Raw genomic sequence first — 12,440 nt, 5'->3', positions numbered from 1 at the left:
TCTCCTTTATGTGTGTTTCTTTCTCTTTAATATGTACATTCTATTGTCCCATTTGTCTTTGAAGCTGTATCTTCCTCTTAATATAAAAACTTACATGTTGCCAATATTATCAGTAATCTTTGGGGAAAATAAACACTCTCCCTAGTCTTGCTGGCTAGCTAGATGTAAACGGATTAATATGCCTTTGAAATCCAAACAGTCCCTTTATTTATCTAAAAATGCAAATTCCCTTTACACCTTACATGCTAAGCCAGCATCCATGTTTACTCATTGGCATTTCAAGCACATTTCTACACCTAGGGCAGAATTATCCCCCCGTTGGGGGGGGATGTTTAAGAGTGGAAGCGTGCCTCTGATTGGTGCCCCCAATTGGGGACGTGCCACCATTTTACGTGGGCGGGCCAATTAAGGCCCACCCAGCATGATGTCCGCAAGGAAGCGCTATGTGCTCCCTGTGCAGGTAGGGGGGAGGATTCCCTGAGCCAAGAGTGCGCTCTTTCACGCATGCGCATGAAAGAGCGCACTCATCTCCCTGAGACTAAGTGCTGCCTCAGGGAGACCGGCTCTACAATAAAAAAAATCTGAAAAATAGAGAAAAAAAATTCCCTGACATATCCCCTCATGTGACACTCTCACATGATTTGGGACATATCCATAACTTATAAATACACTTTAATTACATTTTTTAAAACCTACCTGAAACCTCATTCTGCCCATGGTTGAGGTTTCATGCTTTTTCTAATGCCTGCCAGGGCTCCTGGCCTGCCCGCCAACCTTAAGGTTGGACGGGCAGGTCCATTAATTAGTTTACTGGCTTTGTCAATGGCCTCAATTGACAGGTCAGTGGGCGCAGCGCCTACCTGAAAATTTAAATGGGGTGGGGTGATATTGGGAGTTGCGGTCAACGTCACCCCACGTCATTTTACGTGTCGGTGAGCGGGCCCCGCCCTCACTCACCGACCGGGAAATCCTGGCCCTAGCTTCTTTTGATGATTTCAAGTTTGCAGTCTATTTGAATCCAAATGTAATTAAATCACAGAGACAAAACCACCTATACTTTCACCCATAAACCTGCTTCATAATAAACCAGAAAATATTATGAAAATTATTATCCTTTTGTCACAGGCTAGTAGGGATGGAAACACTTAACTCATTTAAAAAGTGTTTGGATGTGCATGTTAAGTCCCGAGTGTTGGAAAATGGGATTAGACTGGATGGCTCATTTTTCAGCTATGCAGACACGCTGGGAACAGTGGCCTCCTTCTGCGTCATAAATGTTTCTACATTTTCAGAATTTTCTAAATATCTGAAAGGGAAAAATGTGTAGGGATGCGGGGGATGTGACATTATGTGAATTGCTCCTTAGGAGGGGCAGCGTGGATACAATCGGCTGAATGGCCTTCTGTGCTGTAATAATTCTATGATTTCTATTTTTCACCATCATTGGTGATAAAATAATCAGTCACCTTGGCCTCTCTGATACAAGCAGTCAGTCAGTTCTGATGAAAGATCACAGACTCTGTTTCTCTCTCTATAGATGCTGCCATATTCCAGTCTCCTCCATATTTTGCTTTTGTGTTACCTCAGTGATACTATCTGGATTCCACATAGCCACTAGTAAACACATGGCTGCTTGGGCTGAGCCTGTCTAAGTTCATTTTATGCAAGTATTTATAGACAATAGATAATGGAGGTTCACAATCCATCAATCTAGCCCGGAAATCTACTGTACCATGCTGTTCCCTTAACCTGATTTAACTGGAGAATGTTCATAATTCTCTTTGACACAATGACATGAAACATTTTGGAAAACAGTAATTCTCACCACAAAAATGTCAGCATTCCTCCATCTAGGAGAGAAGATGAGCATGCAGTAAACAATCCATTTAGGCGCAGGCTATTCATTTGGTGCACCTTTGCTAATGGCTGTGAAAGCCAATCCATGAGAGGCAGGTTCTGCCACAGGCACTGCCCATGAAGCTGCCAAGTGATGTTGTGGGTTCTTATTTTCAGCATTGGTGCCTGTAGTCAAGTTGCTGTAGCCGCTGGGCATCGTGAGAATGCATGCCAGCCCACAGGAGGTATTGCTATTTCCCTCTGTGACTCCCAGGTGCGATTGTTGATGTTCAGGGCCTTCATGTCACACTTGCACGTATCCTTGATGTGGAGCTTTGAGCACCCCGCTGGTTGTCTGGCTCCGGCTTGTAAATGGTATGTTAATTATATTGTTAAGATATGCAGGTGAAGGGAATTGTTTAATTAAACACTTGGAGCACTGCTGGGACACCATGATTGGGTGATGGTAGGTAGAAGGCAGACACATATAATGCCACATTCTGTAATTAAACCTGCTCTCAAGAAAAGGATTGTCATTTAGTTTCATACCTCATCATCTACCTTGGGATACACTTAACATGGTAGCAGAGGATGGTTGCCTAAAGGTGAAGATTGTAAACTAAGAAAGTTTTTTGAGACAGAAGTTTATATTCTGAGTTACTTTTGTGAAGAATGGCTGAAACCAAATGTAAATTGTCAGGATGTGTTTTCCCACCGATGTTCTCTGAATCTGAGCCTTATGATCAATGAAAAAATAAAGTGGATATGTGGACATGGGTTATGTCTTTCAGAAGAGTAACAAGAACTGACACTTCCTAACAAAAGCAAAATAGAAACAAAGCATTTTGTAAGTTAGCAGCCTGTCAGTTGGATAATGAGGAAGGTTTGAAGCTTCCATTATGTTTTATGGATAAAATGTCAAGAAAGGTGATCTAATAGATCCCTATAAGGGATGGTCAGACTTTGATAGATTTTGAAAGGTGGATGGTTATTCTATCAAGGAATATCATGGGTTTTAACACAGTATATAAAAGATTGCAGAAATTCAATTTGTAAATTCCTTGTTCAGTGCTTGCATTCAAATTGTTGGATTTGCTAAGGTATCACACATGGATAGGCTCCTAGTCTTAACTGTAGTTAGATTCTTAGAAATACACTTTTGAATCAGATGTCTGATGCTTTAAAAAAAAGCCTGGGAAAGCAGTCATTTCCAGCAGCCTTGATGACACAAATTGGACATTCTGGCGTCTTACAGAGGAAGGAGAAGTCAATGACAATGGCCTTTCATGATCATTCAGATACATCAGTACAACAGAAGAATCACAAACAAATGAGGATGAAGGCATTTTTGGCAGATCTGAAGGACAACAGGATTGGAATAGTAATAATAGATGAATGCACCCCAGAAATTCCAGAAAAACTGTTAATAGTTGCCTCAGATGTGACTCAAAATATCATTATGTAATAAATTGCTCAAATCAACACAGCATGGCTTTCAAAGCAATGCATGACACAGAAAATTCGGGAGTTGAAGATGATGATTAGTCTGAGGGAATTGTACTGGTCACAAGAAGCTTCAGTCAGGGTTATGACTGTAATGGTCACAGATTCATTTAATTGTGCCATGTTGGATAGTGATTGCAGCTCGGCAGTTAAAATGTTATGTAAATTCACTCAGCAGTAAGGATTGAAGTAAGGTCAGGGAATATGAAAGTTCTACTTGCTTCAGGTTTGGGGATGTTGACACATTGAGGTCACTACAATGAATAGTGATTCCATACAGAATAGCTGGAGTAACTACTTCATTAGTATAGATATAGTATCTAGAGAGATACCCATAATGCTGAGCAAGCCTTCTGTGAAAAATGCACAAATGAAACTGGACATGGAACATAACAAATCAATTGCCTTTGCAAAGACAGAAGATTTGCAATTTACCCAATCAGGACATCATTGCACGCCTTTAATAAAATCTGGCATTTCTAATCAGAACATTAAAGAAGTGTAAATGGCATTAGGCAATAGGAATTTGAGAGAAAAAAAGCAAGCTATTTTAAAGTGACACAGACAATCCCTCTTGTTACAGATTATAGATCTAACTAAAGAAAGCAGATACTTACCTGGCAGGGGGGAGACCTTCATCGCGTTTCTGCCAGGGAAAGATCAACGAGCAATGGCTATAACCAGTCGAATTCCTTACTATGGGATACCTAACACCATCCGAGTCATGGTGAAGGGCAGTGAGCAAGGAACAGGAATGGAAAGGACCTTCTTCACCAAGCGGATCCTATTCAAGCTGTGTGGTTTCGAGGCTGTGGAGATCTACTGCCTACAGGATTTCCCCAGCGCTGGATTTTTTGATGTGACTTTCAAGCAAGTGGCAGCTTGTGTCAAACTCCTGAAGGTGTTTGAGGAAAAGAAAGACCTGCCAGAAATGAAGATCCTGACGGCGGAGCCGCTCTTTGCTCTGCCGTTGCAACGAGAACGGGTTGCGATGATACATCTGTACAACCCCTACGTCTCTGTTGCTGATGTGCTCACCTTCCTTACCAGGTACTTCGATAAGGTTGGGAGCCGCACCGCGGTTAGAGATGATTTGGGGATCTGGACATGTAAACGCCAGGTTAAGGTAACGCTCAAGACCAACGGTAAGGGAACCATCTTCCAACCCCCTTCCAGCTTCGCTATTGGGGGAAGCCGTGGCTACCTTGTCTACGCTGGGCAACCTAAACTTTGTCGCTCATGCGGCAAGTCTGGTCATGTGGCGGCCAACTGCAGCGCTGTCCTGTGCAAGAACTGCAAACAGGAAGGGCACCAGACAAAAGGCTGTAAACAGGCTAAGCGCTGCAACCTGTGTGGCGAGGCAAGTCATCTCTACAAGACCTGCCCCAAACGTTGCCGTACTTATGCACAGGCAGCCAAAGCCAACGAGGGGGAAGCAGAAGAAATGCCTCATGTCACTCCAACCACCAAGGCCCCCAGGGAGAACAACGGGACAAAGGAGGACACAGAGAGAGACAAGGTGGAGAAAAAGATTGGGGCAACAGACGGCCAATCAACAGCACTGCCCCCTGAACCTCCCACTCCTCAGGAGAGCGAATCAACGGAGGAGGAGGAGGCAGCAGTGGGAAAGCAGCAGGGGGAGTGGCAGCTGGTGAAGAGAGCCAAAAGGAAGAAGGGGCTAAGAAGAAACCAAGCCACTTCCCAGACAAGAGGCAAGAGGCGTCTCCTATCCGACACGGATAACAAGAGCAGCAGCTATTCGGACGAAGAAGGGCCAGGGCGGCGCCAACAGAAGAAGCGGCAAAATGCTAGGGAGTTGGAGGATGAGACACCTGAGCTCCAGAACATTGGAGACAATGAGGAGACCAGCGCACCCCAACTTTGCCCACAACCCGAAGAGGCCAGTGCACCACAACCCCAGGAATCTGGGAACAGTGAGGCGCTCAGCGCACCCCAGCTCCGGGAAACCAGGAGCAGCAACGCCCTAGAGGGGGAGAGGATTGGAGAAGCTTCTCTAACAGAGGACATTTCAAACCCCGCTCTCTGCACGGACCCCCAGATGCCACCCGAGCAGAACACCGCCAATGGGGAGGTTCAGGACGCTTTCCTCAGCCCGTCCAAAGTGAAGCAATTTGAGCACACTATGGGCATGAAGGAGCAGACCAAAGGTCTGGAACTCTCAGAGACAACAGGTTTGATAAGAGACTAAATGCTTTAAAATGGGTGTAAAGATTGTATCCATAAATGTGCGTAGCATTAAATCTACTACGCGATGTGTTGCGACCTTGGATTACCTTGCCAAGGTCAAAGCTGACCTGTTGTTTCTGCAGGAGTGTGCAATACCGCACCTCAGTTCCTACAGGCAATGGTCATGACGGTGGTCCCATGGGCCATCGATCTGGTCAGGAGGAAACGACTCTCGTTCCTCCGGCCTGGGTATTCTGCTGCGGGGAGGCAGCTTCACCATCTCCCAGGTTAAGGAGGTGGTGGGCGGGCGCCTCCTCGTAGCAGACGTAATGTACAAGAATGCTCCACTCCGGTTAATTAATGTCTATGCCCCGTCACAAGGGGCTGAGCGGCTGGAGGTTTTTCAGCAGCTCCCACTGCTGCTGGCAACCTCCAGGCCGGTCATTCTGGGCGGTGACTTCAACTGCATCATCGATGCGGCTGGACGATCTGGCAGGGCCGAAAGCAGATTGGACGCTACGTCCAGATCCCTGATGGAAACAGTAAAGGATGCCAAGCTGCATGTTGTCTTCAGCAACCCTGCAGACACAGCGCAGCGTAGATACACCTGGTCGCGAGTCCGTCTATTCCAGGATAGATTTCCTGTTTGTGTCCCGTGCATTTGCAGTCAGATCCACCGACGTCAAGCCGGTGTTCTTCTCTGACCACTGCCTCCTACTGGCTGACTGTCACTTAGAGGAAGACCAGAGGGTTGGCAGGGGGGCATGGAAGCTAAACGTGCAACTGCTGACCCCAGAGAACATTGAGGAGCTCAAGAGGGATTACAAAGGTTGGAGAACCATGAAACCCCACTTTGAGTCCCTGACACACTGGTGGGAAGTGATCAAGGGAAACATCAAGAGGTTTTTCATCCTTGCATGCACCCAGAAAGCTAGAAAGGAACAGAGGGAAATGTCCCGACTCCAGAAAAACATGCAGAATCTGCTCCGGCTGCAGTCGATGGGGGTCAATGTCAAGGAGAAACTCCAAGAGGTGAAGAGCCAGCAGGCCTCGCTCTTTGCCTAGGAGGCCTCCAAGATCATCTTCCGTTCCAGAGTCCGCTCCATGGAGCAGGACGAGACATGCTCACGTTTCTTCTTCCAAAAGGTACACAGAGAGAGCTCTGTGATCAGCAGCCTGAAGGAAGAAGATGGCTCAGTAAAGTCATCACAGTCCAACATTTTGAGGATCAGCAAATCCTTTTATGCCGCATTGTATGACGTGAAGCCCACAGACAGCACGGCCTCCCAGTTCTTCCTGTCCTCTATCACGGAGGTCTTGGATGACAGTACACGGGAGAGTCTGGACAAAGTGCTAACTCCTGATGACCTGACTGAGGCCCTTGAGTCCTTCGAGAAGAGTAAAACTCCCAGAAGCGACGGCTTGCCGGCGGAGTTGTATTCGGCTCTGTGGGACTGGATCAGCCCGGACCTGCTAGAAGTGTACGAGAGTATGCTCCTGGCCGGCAGTATGTCAGAATCCATGAGGAAAGGCATTATCACCCTCATCTACAAGCACAAGGGGGAAAGGGAGGAAATTAGAAATTGGCGACCCATTTCACTATTGAATGTGGACTATAAGATTATGTCCAAGGTCATCGCCAATCGGGTCAAATCCACTCTGGAATTGGTGATCCACCCTGACCAGACCTGCACTGTGCCGGGCAGGAAGATCTCTGACAGCCTCGCGCTGCTCAGGGATACGATTGCCTATGTACAGGACAGGGGTGTGGATACCTGCCTCATCAGCCTGGATCAGGAGAAGGCCTTTGACAGAATATCGCACACCTACATGGTGGATGTGCTCTCCAAAATGGGGTTTGGGGAGGGAATTCGCAACTGGATCCAACTGTTCTACACTAACATCAGTAGTGCAGTCTCTATCAATGGGTGGGAATCAGATAGCTTTGATATTAAATCTGGAGTCAGGCAGGGCTGCCCTCTCTCGCCTATTCTTTTCGCGTGTTGCATAGAACCCTTTGCTGAGTCCATCAGGAAGGATCCAGGCATAAGAGGAGTGACAATCCCAGGCAGTGGAGGCACTCAGGTCAAAGTCTCCCTGTACATGGACAATATCGCCGTCTTCTGCTCGGATCCCCTGTCGGTGCACAGACTGATCCACATCTGCGACCAGTTCGAACTGGCCTTGGGAGCCAAGATAAATCGTGGGAAGAGCGAGGCCATGTTCTTTGGGAACTGGGCTGACCGATCCTTTGTCCCCTTCACTGTCAGGGCTGACGGCCTGAAGGTGCTGGGGATATGGTTCGGAGGGACCAGGGCATGCGTTAGAAACTGGAAGGAGCGAGTGTCTATGGTGGAAAGGAAACTGGGCATGTGGGAGCGACGCTCCCTCTCCATTGCGGGTAAGAACCTGGTCATCAGGTGTGAGGCACTCTCGCTGTTGCTGTACGTGGCGCAGGTCTGGCCCATTCCACACTCCTGTGTGGTGGCGATCACCCGAGCCATCTTCCGCTTTACCTGGAGGTCGAAAATGGATCGTGTCCACACCTTTGTGTGTGGCTGCATCAAGCGGTGCGTAGACCCTTAGTATGCAAACACCAAGTGTCACTACATGCTGAGGTTCTACCTGTCCTCAGTGTTACGAAGGATGGGTCTGGCCACGCTGCCACGGAACGCTCCAAGTAGTTGGACCGTGCCGTACCACCTGTCCCTCGTGGGAAAATTTATGCAGAGAAACACCTTTGACCACAAGTCCATCAGGCAGTGGTCGGCACGTAACGTCTTAAAGGCCCTGAGGGAAAAGGAGAGGGTGGATCCTGTGGGATAGTTCCCTGAGCAGACTGACAAAGTCATTTGGCAGAATGCCTCATCGCCAGAACTTTCCAACAAGCACCAAGACGTAGCTTGGCTGGTGTGAGAAAGGCCCTCCCTGTAAGATCCTTCCTACATGCCAGGAGTCTCACCCCCTCTGCACGTTGCCCTCGAGGTGGCTGTGGTGGGGAAGAGACGTTGTTCACCTCCTTGTAGATTGTGTCTTTGCGAAGAAGGTCTGGAGAGAGATGCAGTAGTTTCTGTCGAGGTTCATCCCGAGCAGTTCTGTGACACAGGACTCTGTGCTCTACGGGCTGTTCCCAGAGACACACACCGAGACAAACATCAACTGTAGCTGGAGGATCATCAACTCGGTGAAAGATGCTCTTTGGTCAGCCCAAAACTTGATGGTTTTCCATTGCAAAGAGTTGTCCCCGACCGAGTGTTGCAGACTGGCACATTCCAAGGTCCAGGACTACGTGCTGAGGGACACAGTTAAGCTTGGGGCAGCCGCCGCAAAGGCGCAATGGGGAAGGGTCGCTGCCTAAGACCTTTCTGCCACAGTGCACTGAGGGACTGGGAACTATAAAGAGCCCCTCAGGCTGTACAGCTTAAAATGAATGTCTGCCAATGATTGTAATATTCATTGTTTGTACTGATACACCTTGTGATTCATGTTGTAAAAGTTGAAACTGATTGTATTTTTGTAATGGTGATTTTGAAATGGTTTGAAATGTTCTTGAAGATTTAAGAATAAAGTATATTTTTGCAAAAAAAAAATAACTAAAGAAAGCAGGGGTGGTTGATGATGAGAACACAAAACTCATTGAAGAGATGAGGAGATGGTGGTGTAGTGGTAATGTTACTGGGCTAGTAATTCAGAGGCTCAGGTTAATGCTTTGAGGCCATGGATTCAAGTCCCACCATGACAGCTGGTGGAATTTAAATTCAATTAAAAATTTGCAATAGTCTCAGTAATGGTGGCCATGACACCTATCATCAATTGTTGTAAAAACACATCTGGTCCACTAACAGCATTTAAAGAAGGAAATTGGCCATCCTTACCTGATCTGGTCTACACATGATACCAGACCCACAGCAATGTGGTTGACTCTTAACAGCCCTCAGTTCAAATGTATTCAGGGATGGGCAACAAATGCTGGCCTTGCAGTGACCCCCACATCTCATGAAAGAATTCTTTAAAATTAGCATTTCCTATGGAATGGACCTTCCAGCAGAGCAGGAGAAGGTCATAAATGTGTAGTAATAGATGGGACTTAGTGCTTGAGCAGTTCAGCTGGGATTCCATCATCCCTTCTAGGGCCTTCTCAGGCTCAAGTGTTTAGGGGTCTTCGTTTAACTCATCCATGGCAGGAAGCTGTGGGAGAGTGTCAAGTGTGGACTGGGAAATGTCCAACTCACAGGAGTAAAGCTCAAAATATTGTTTAGGACATCTGTTTACTTCTGTCACTGAGTACTTCACCACCTGCCAACTTCAGGGAAGTAAATTTGGTGATCTTGATCCCTTCACTTGATCTTGATCCCTTCCTAGCTTAAAGATTTCCATTGTCACAAGCATTTTGGATTTCTTGACATACATTTATCCAGTGTTTATTTGCACAATATCTCCCTTTCTTTTGCATGGCTACCTTGGTTACTTACAGGCCATGAAGTGATTTAGCTGATGGTTTTATGTTGTGCATCATGCAGATGTCACAAAGGAAGATGGTCATGGTTGTTGGAGGTCAGTCATCTCAGCTCCAAGACATCACTGCAGGAGTTCCTCAGGATGGTGTCCTTAGCCCAAATGTCTTCAGCTGCTTTGTCATTGACCTTTCTTCCAACATAAGGTCAGAACTGGGGATGTTCGCTGTTAATTGCACAATGTTCAGTACCATGCGCGACTCCTCTCATGTCCAAATGCAGCAAGACCTGGACAATATCCAGGCCTGGGCTGACAAGTGACAAGTAACATTTGCGCCACATAAGTGTCAGGCAGTGACCATCTCCAACGAGAGAGAATCCAACCATTGCCCCTTGATGTTTAATTTCGGGGATGCACCTTCACTCGGCTGGTGACAAGACAGTGGTCGGTGTTGCAATCTGCGCTAAGGTAGGTGCGAGCGTGGAGAACGCTGGACAGATTGTGCCTTCTTGTGATAACCAGCTCTTGCTGGTGCCTGTGTCCAAGCTATGGGTGAACCCTTAATATCTTGTGGCGATGTCTGGCCTGGAGGAAGGTGTTGGAGGTGCAGAGTTCATTCAGGGAACAATGCTCAATTATCGTTGATCCTGCCCACCCAATGGTAACCAGGGCACACTGGCCATGAATCACTGTCTGCCCCAACACATGCATTGAACTCATCCAGAATGAATAGCCTCTCGCCATATGGCTTGTTCCTCACAACGTCACCTAGGGAGTCATAAAAAATGCTCTTTGTTTAATCTTCTGGCAAACAGAACTGGGGTGTATTTGCATATGATGTTGACTGCACCTCCATCAGATGATAGCCGCAAGGTAATGAGGCACTCCAAGGTTGATACTGGCAGCTCAACTGACTGTCAGTGGTTGTTCACAGCGAAACTTACACCATACTCACAGTGGTCTTCGGTGTTTTTCCATGCCAGTAGAAGGCGTAATTAGCCTGTCAAATAGAGCCTGTGTTGGCTAATCTGGTTTTTTGCAGAGCAGCAATGGCGGCACTAAGCTTTTATAGCTCATGGTTGATCAGGGCTACCTTATGTACACTTGCACTGGAGTGTTGGTCATTGTTCATGCCAGGGCACACAGTGAAATGTTACCTTCCTTTGTTTATTGTATAGCAAGGCATGGTTTTAGGAGGTGCAAACTTGCCCAGTATCTGTAGCCCTCTCTCAGCCTCATACAAAGGTATAGGAAAGAACAAAGCCGATATGTTTGATGCTTAGTCAGTTGCAAGAGTTGTTGGAGTTGCCAGAAGGTGCTAACATGAGGAAAATACCAACTGCCTAACTGGACTCCATACAGATTTTGTTGCGTTTACTGCCTTACCTATTACATATGAACACATGAAAAAGGAGCAGAAGCAGTTGTGAGAAATGGGTTAGTTTTTATATATTTTTGGGGAATATTGTGTTATGCTGTGAAGAAGGCTGTGTGTGTGTGTGTGTGTGTGTGTGTGTGTGATTTAATTAAGCTGGGCAGAGATTAATAGGAAACAGCTTGACTGCAGTGGGGGGGGGGGGTGGTTTAAAACATAAAAAATGATAGAGGTATTAGGTTTTAGGTACAAGTAAATAGGTTAGATCTAACATCTGCATTTTTAGATAAGTTGAGAGTATTTCTGAATATCAAAGGAAAGTCAGAGGTGTCAAGAAACATGTTTGCATCTTGCAGGAGTTCCACAGGTAAACAGAAGAGGGGATATTAGAGATTTTATTGACCTAAAAGCAAAGACAAAATAGAGACATGAAAGATTTCATATTGGGAAGGATTTGAGTTTCAAAGAGATGTGAGAATAATGGAACCTGAGATGGAATGGGAAAAACTGTATTTTAGAGTCAATATTAGTTGTTTGAGCTGAGGTAGCTGACCTGGAAGTGATTAGCTCTGGACTGGGGAAAGATGCAGTTTGAGTCAGCCATCCAGTCAAGCCAGAAAATTCTTGGGCTGCCATAGCAGTTTTGTTCTGAAGTTTGGATTTCCACAGCAGAGTTGGGAAAGAGTTAAGAGGTCATGTGGTATGCCTCTGTTAAAGCCACAGCAGTTTGCCTTACGTAATATTGCTGAATTTTTATAGTTAAACATCTATAAGGGAGTGTTGCGTGGTGGGTGTTTACTTGTGGATCTGACCGAGTAGAGAATCTTTTTGGGGGAATATTTTGGAAGACTAACCTTAATTGTGCAGCTGTAATCCTTTGTGCTTTCTTTTATTCTTGTTAATAAAACTTTTACTTTTAGCTTTTAAAATCCCAGAACTGTTACTGGGCTTCTTGCTGCTGAGGTCAGTATGTTTTCTTCTCGTTTTCAGAGTACAAAAACAAAGGTATGGCCGATAAGCCAAGTTTCCCTCTGAGATTTAGTTTTTGCAGCAATTAACATCAGCTGTGGTCATAACATAGGTC

At 46.2% G+C, this 12,440-nt stretch overlaps 1 protein-coding gene across 1 annotated transcript in view; it reads right to left on the bottom strand.

Moving 5' to 3' along the window:
- Nucleotides 1-12,440, bottom strand: part of LOC121292381 (kinectin-like) — a 40,827-nt gene that overhangs the window by 3,811 nt on the left and 24,576 nt on the right. The gene's annotated exons all lie outside the window — the stretch shown is intronic.

The sequence above is a fragment of the Carcharodon carcharias genome, chromosome 20, assembly GCF_017639515.1.
Source record: "Carcharodon carcharias isolate sCarCar2 chromosome 20, sCarCar2.pri, whole genome shotgun sequence".
NCBI lineage: Eukaryota > Metazoa > Chordata > Chondrichthyes > Lamniformes > Lamnidae > Carcharodon > Carcharodon carcharias.
This window is presented reverse-complemented; position numbering and strand designations above follow the sequence as displayed.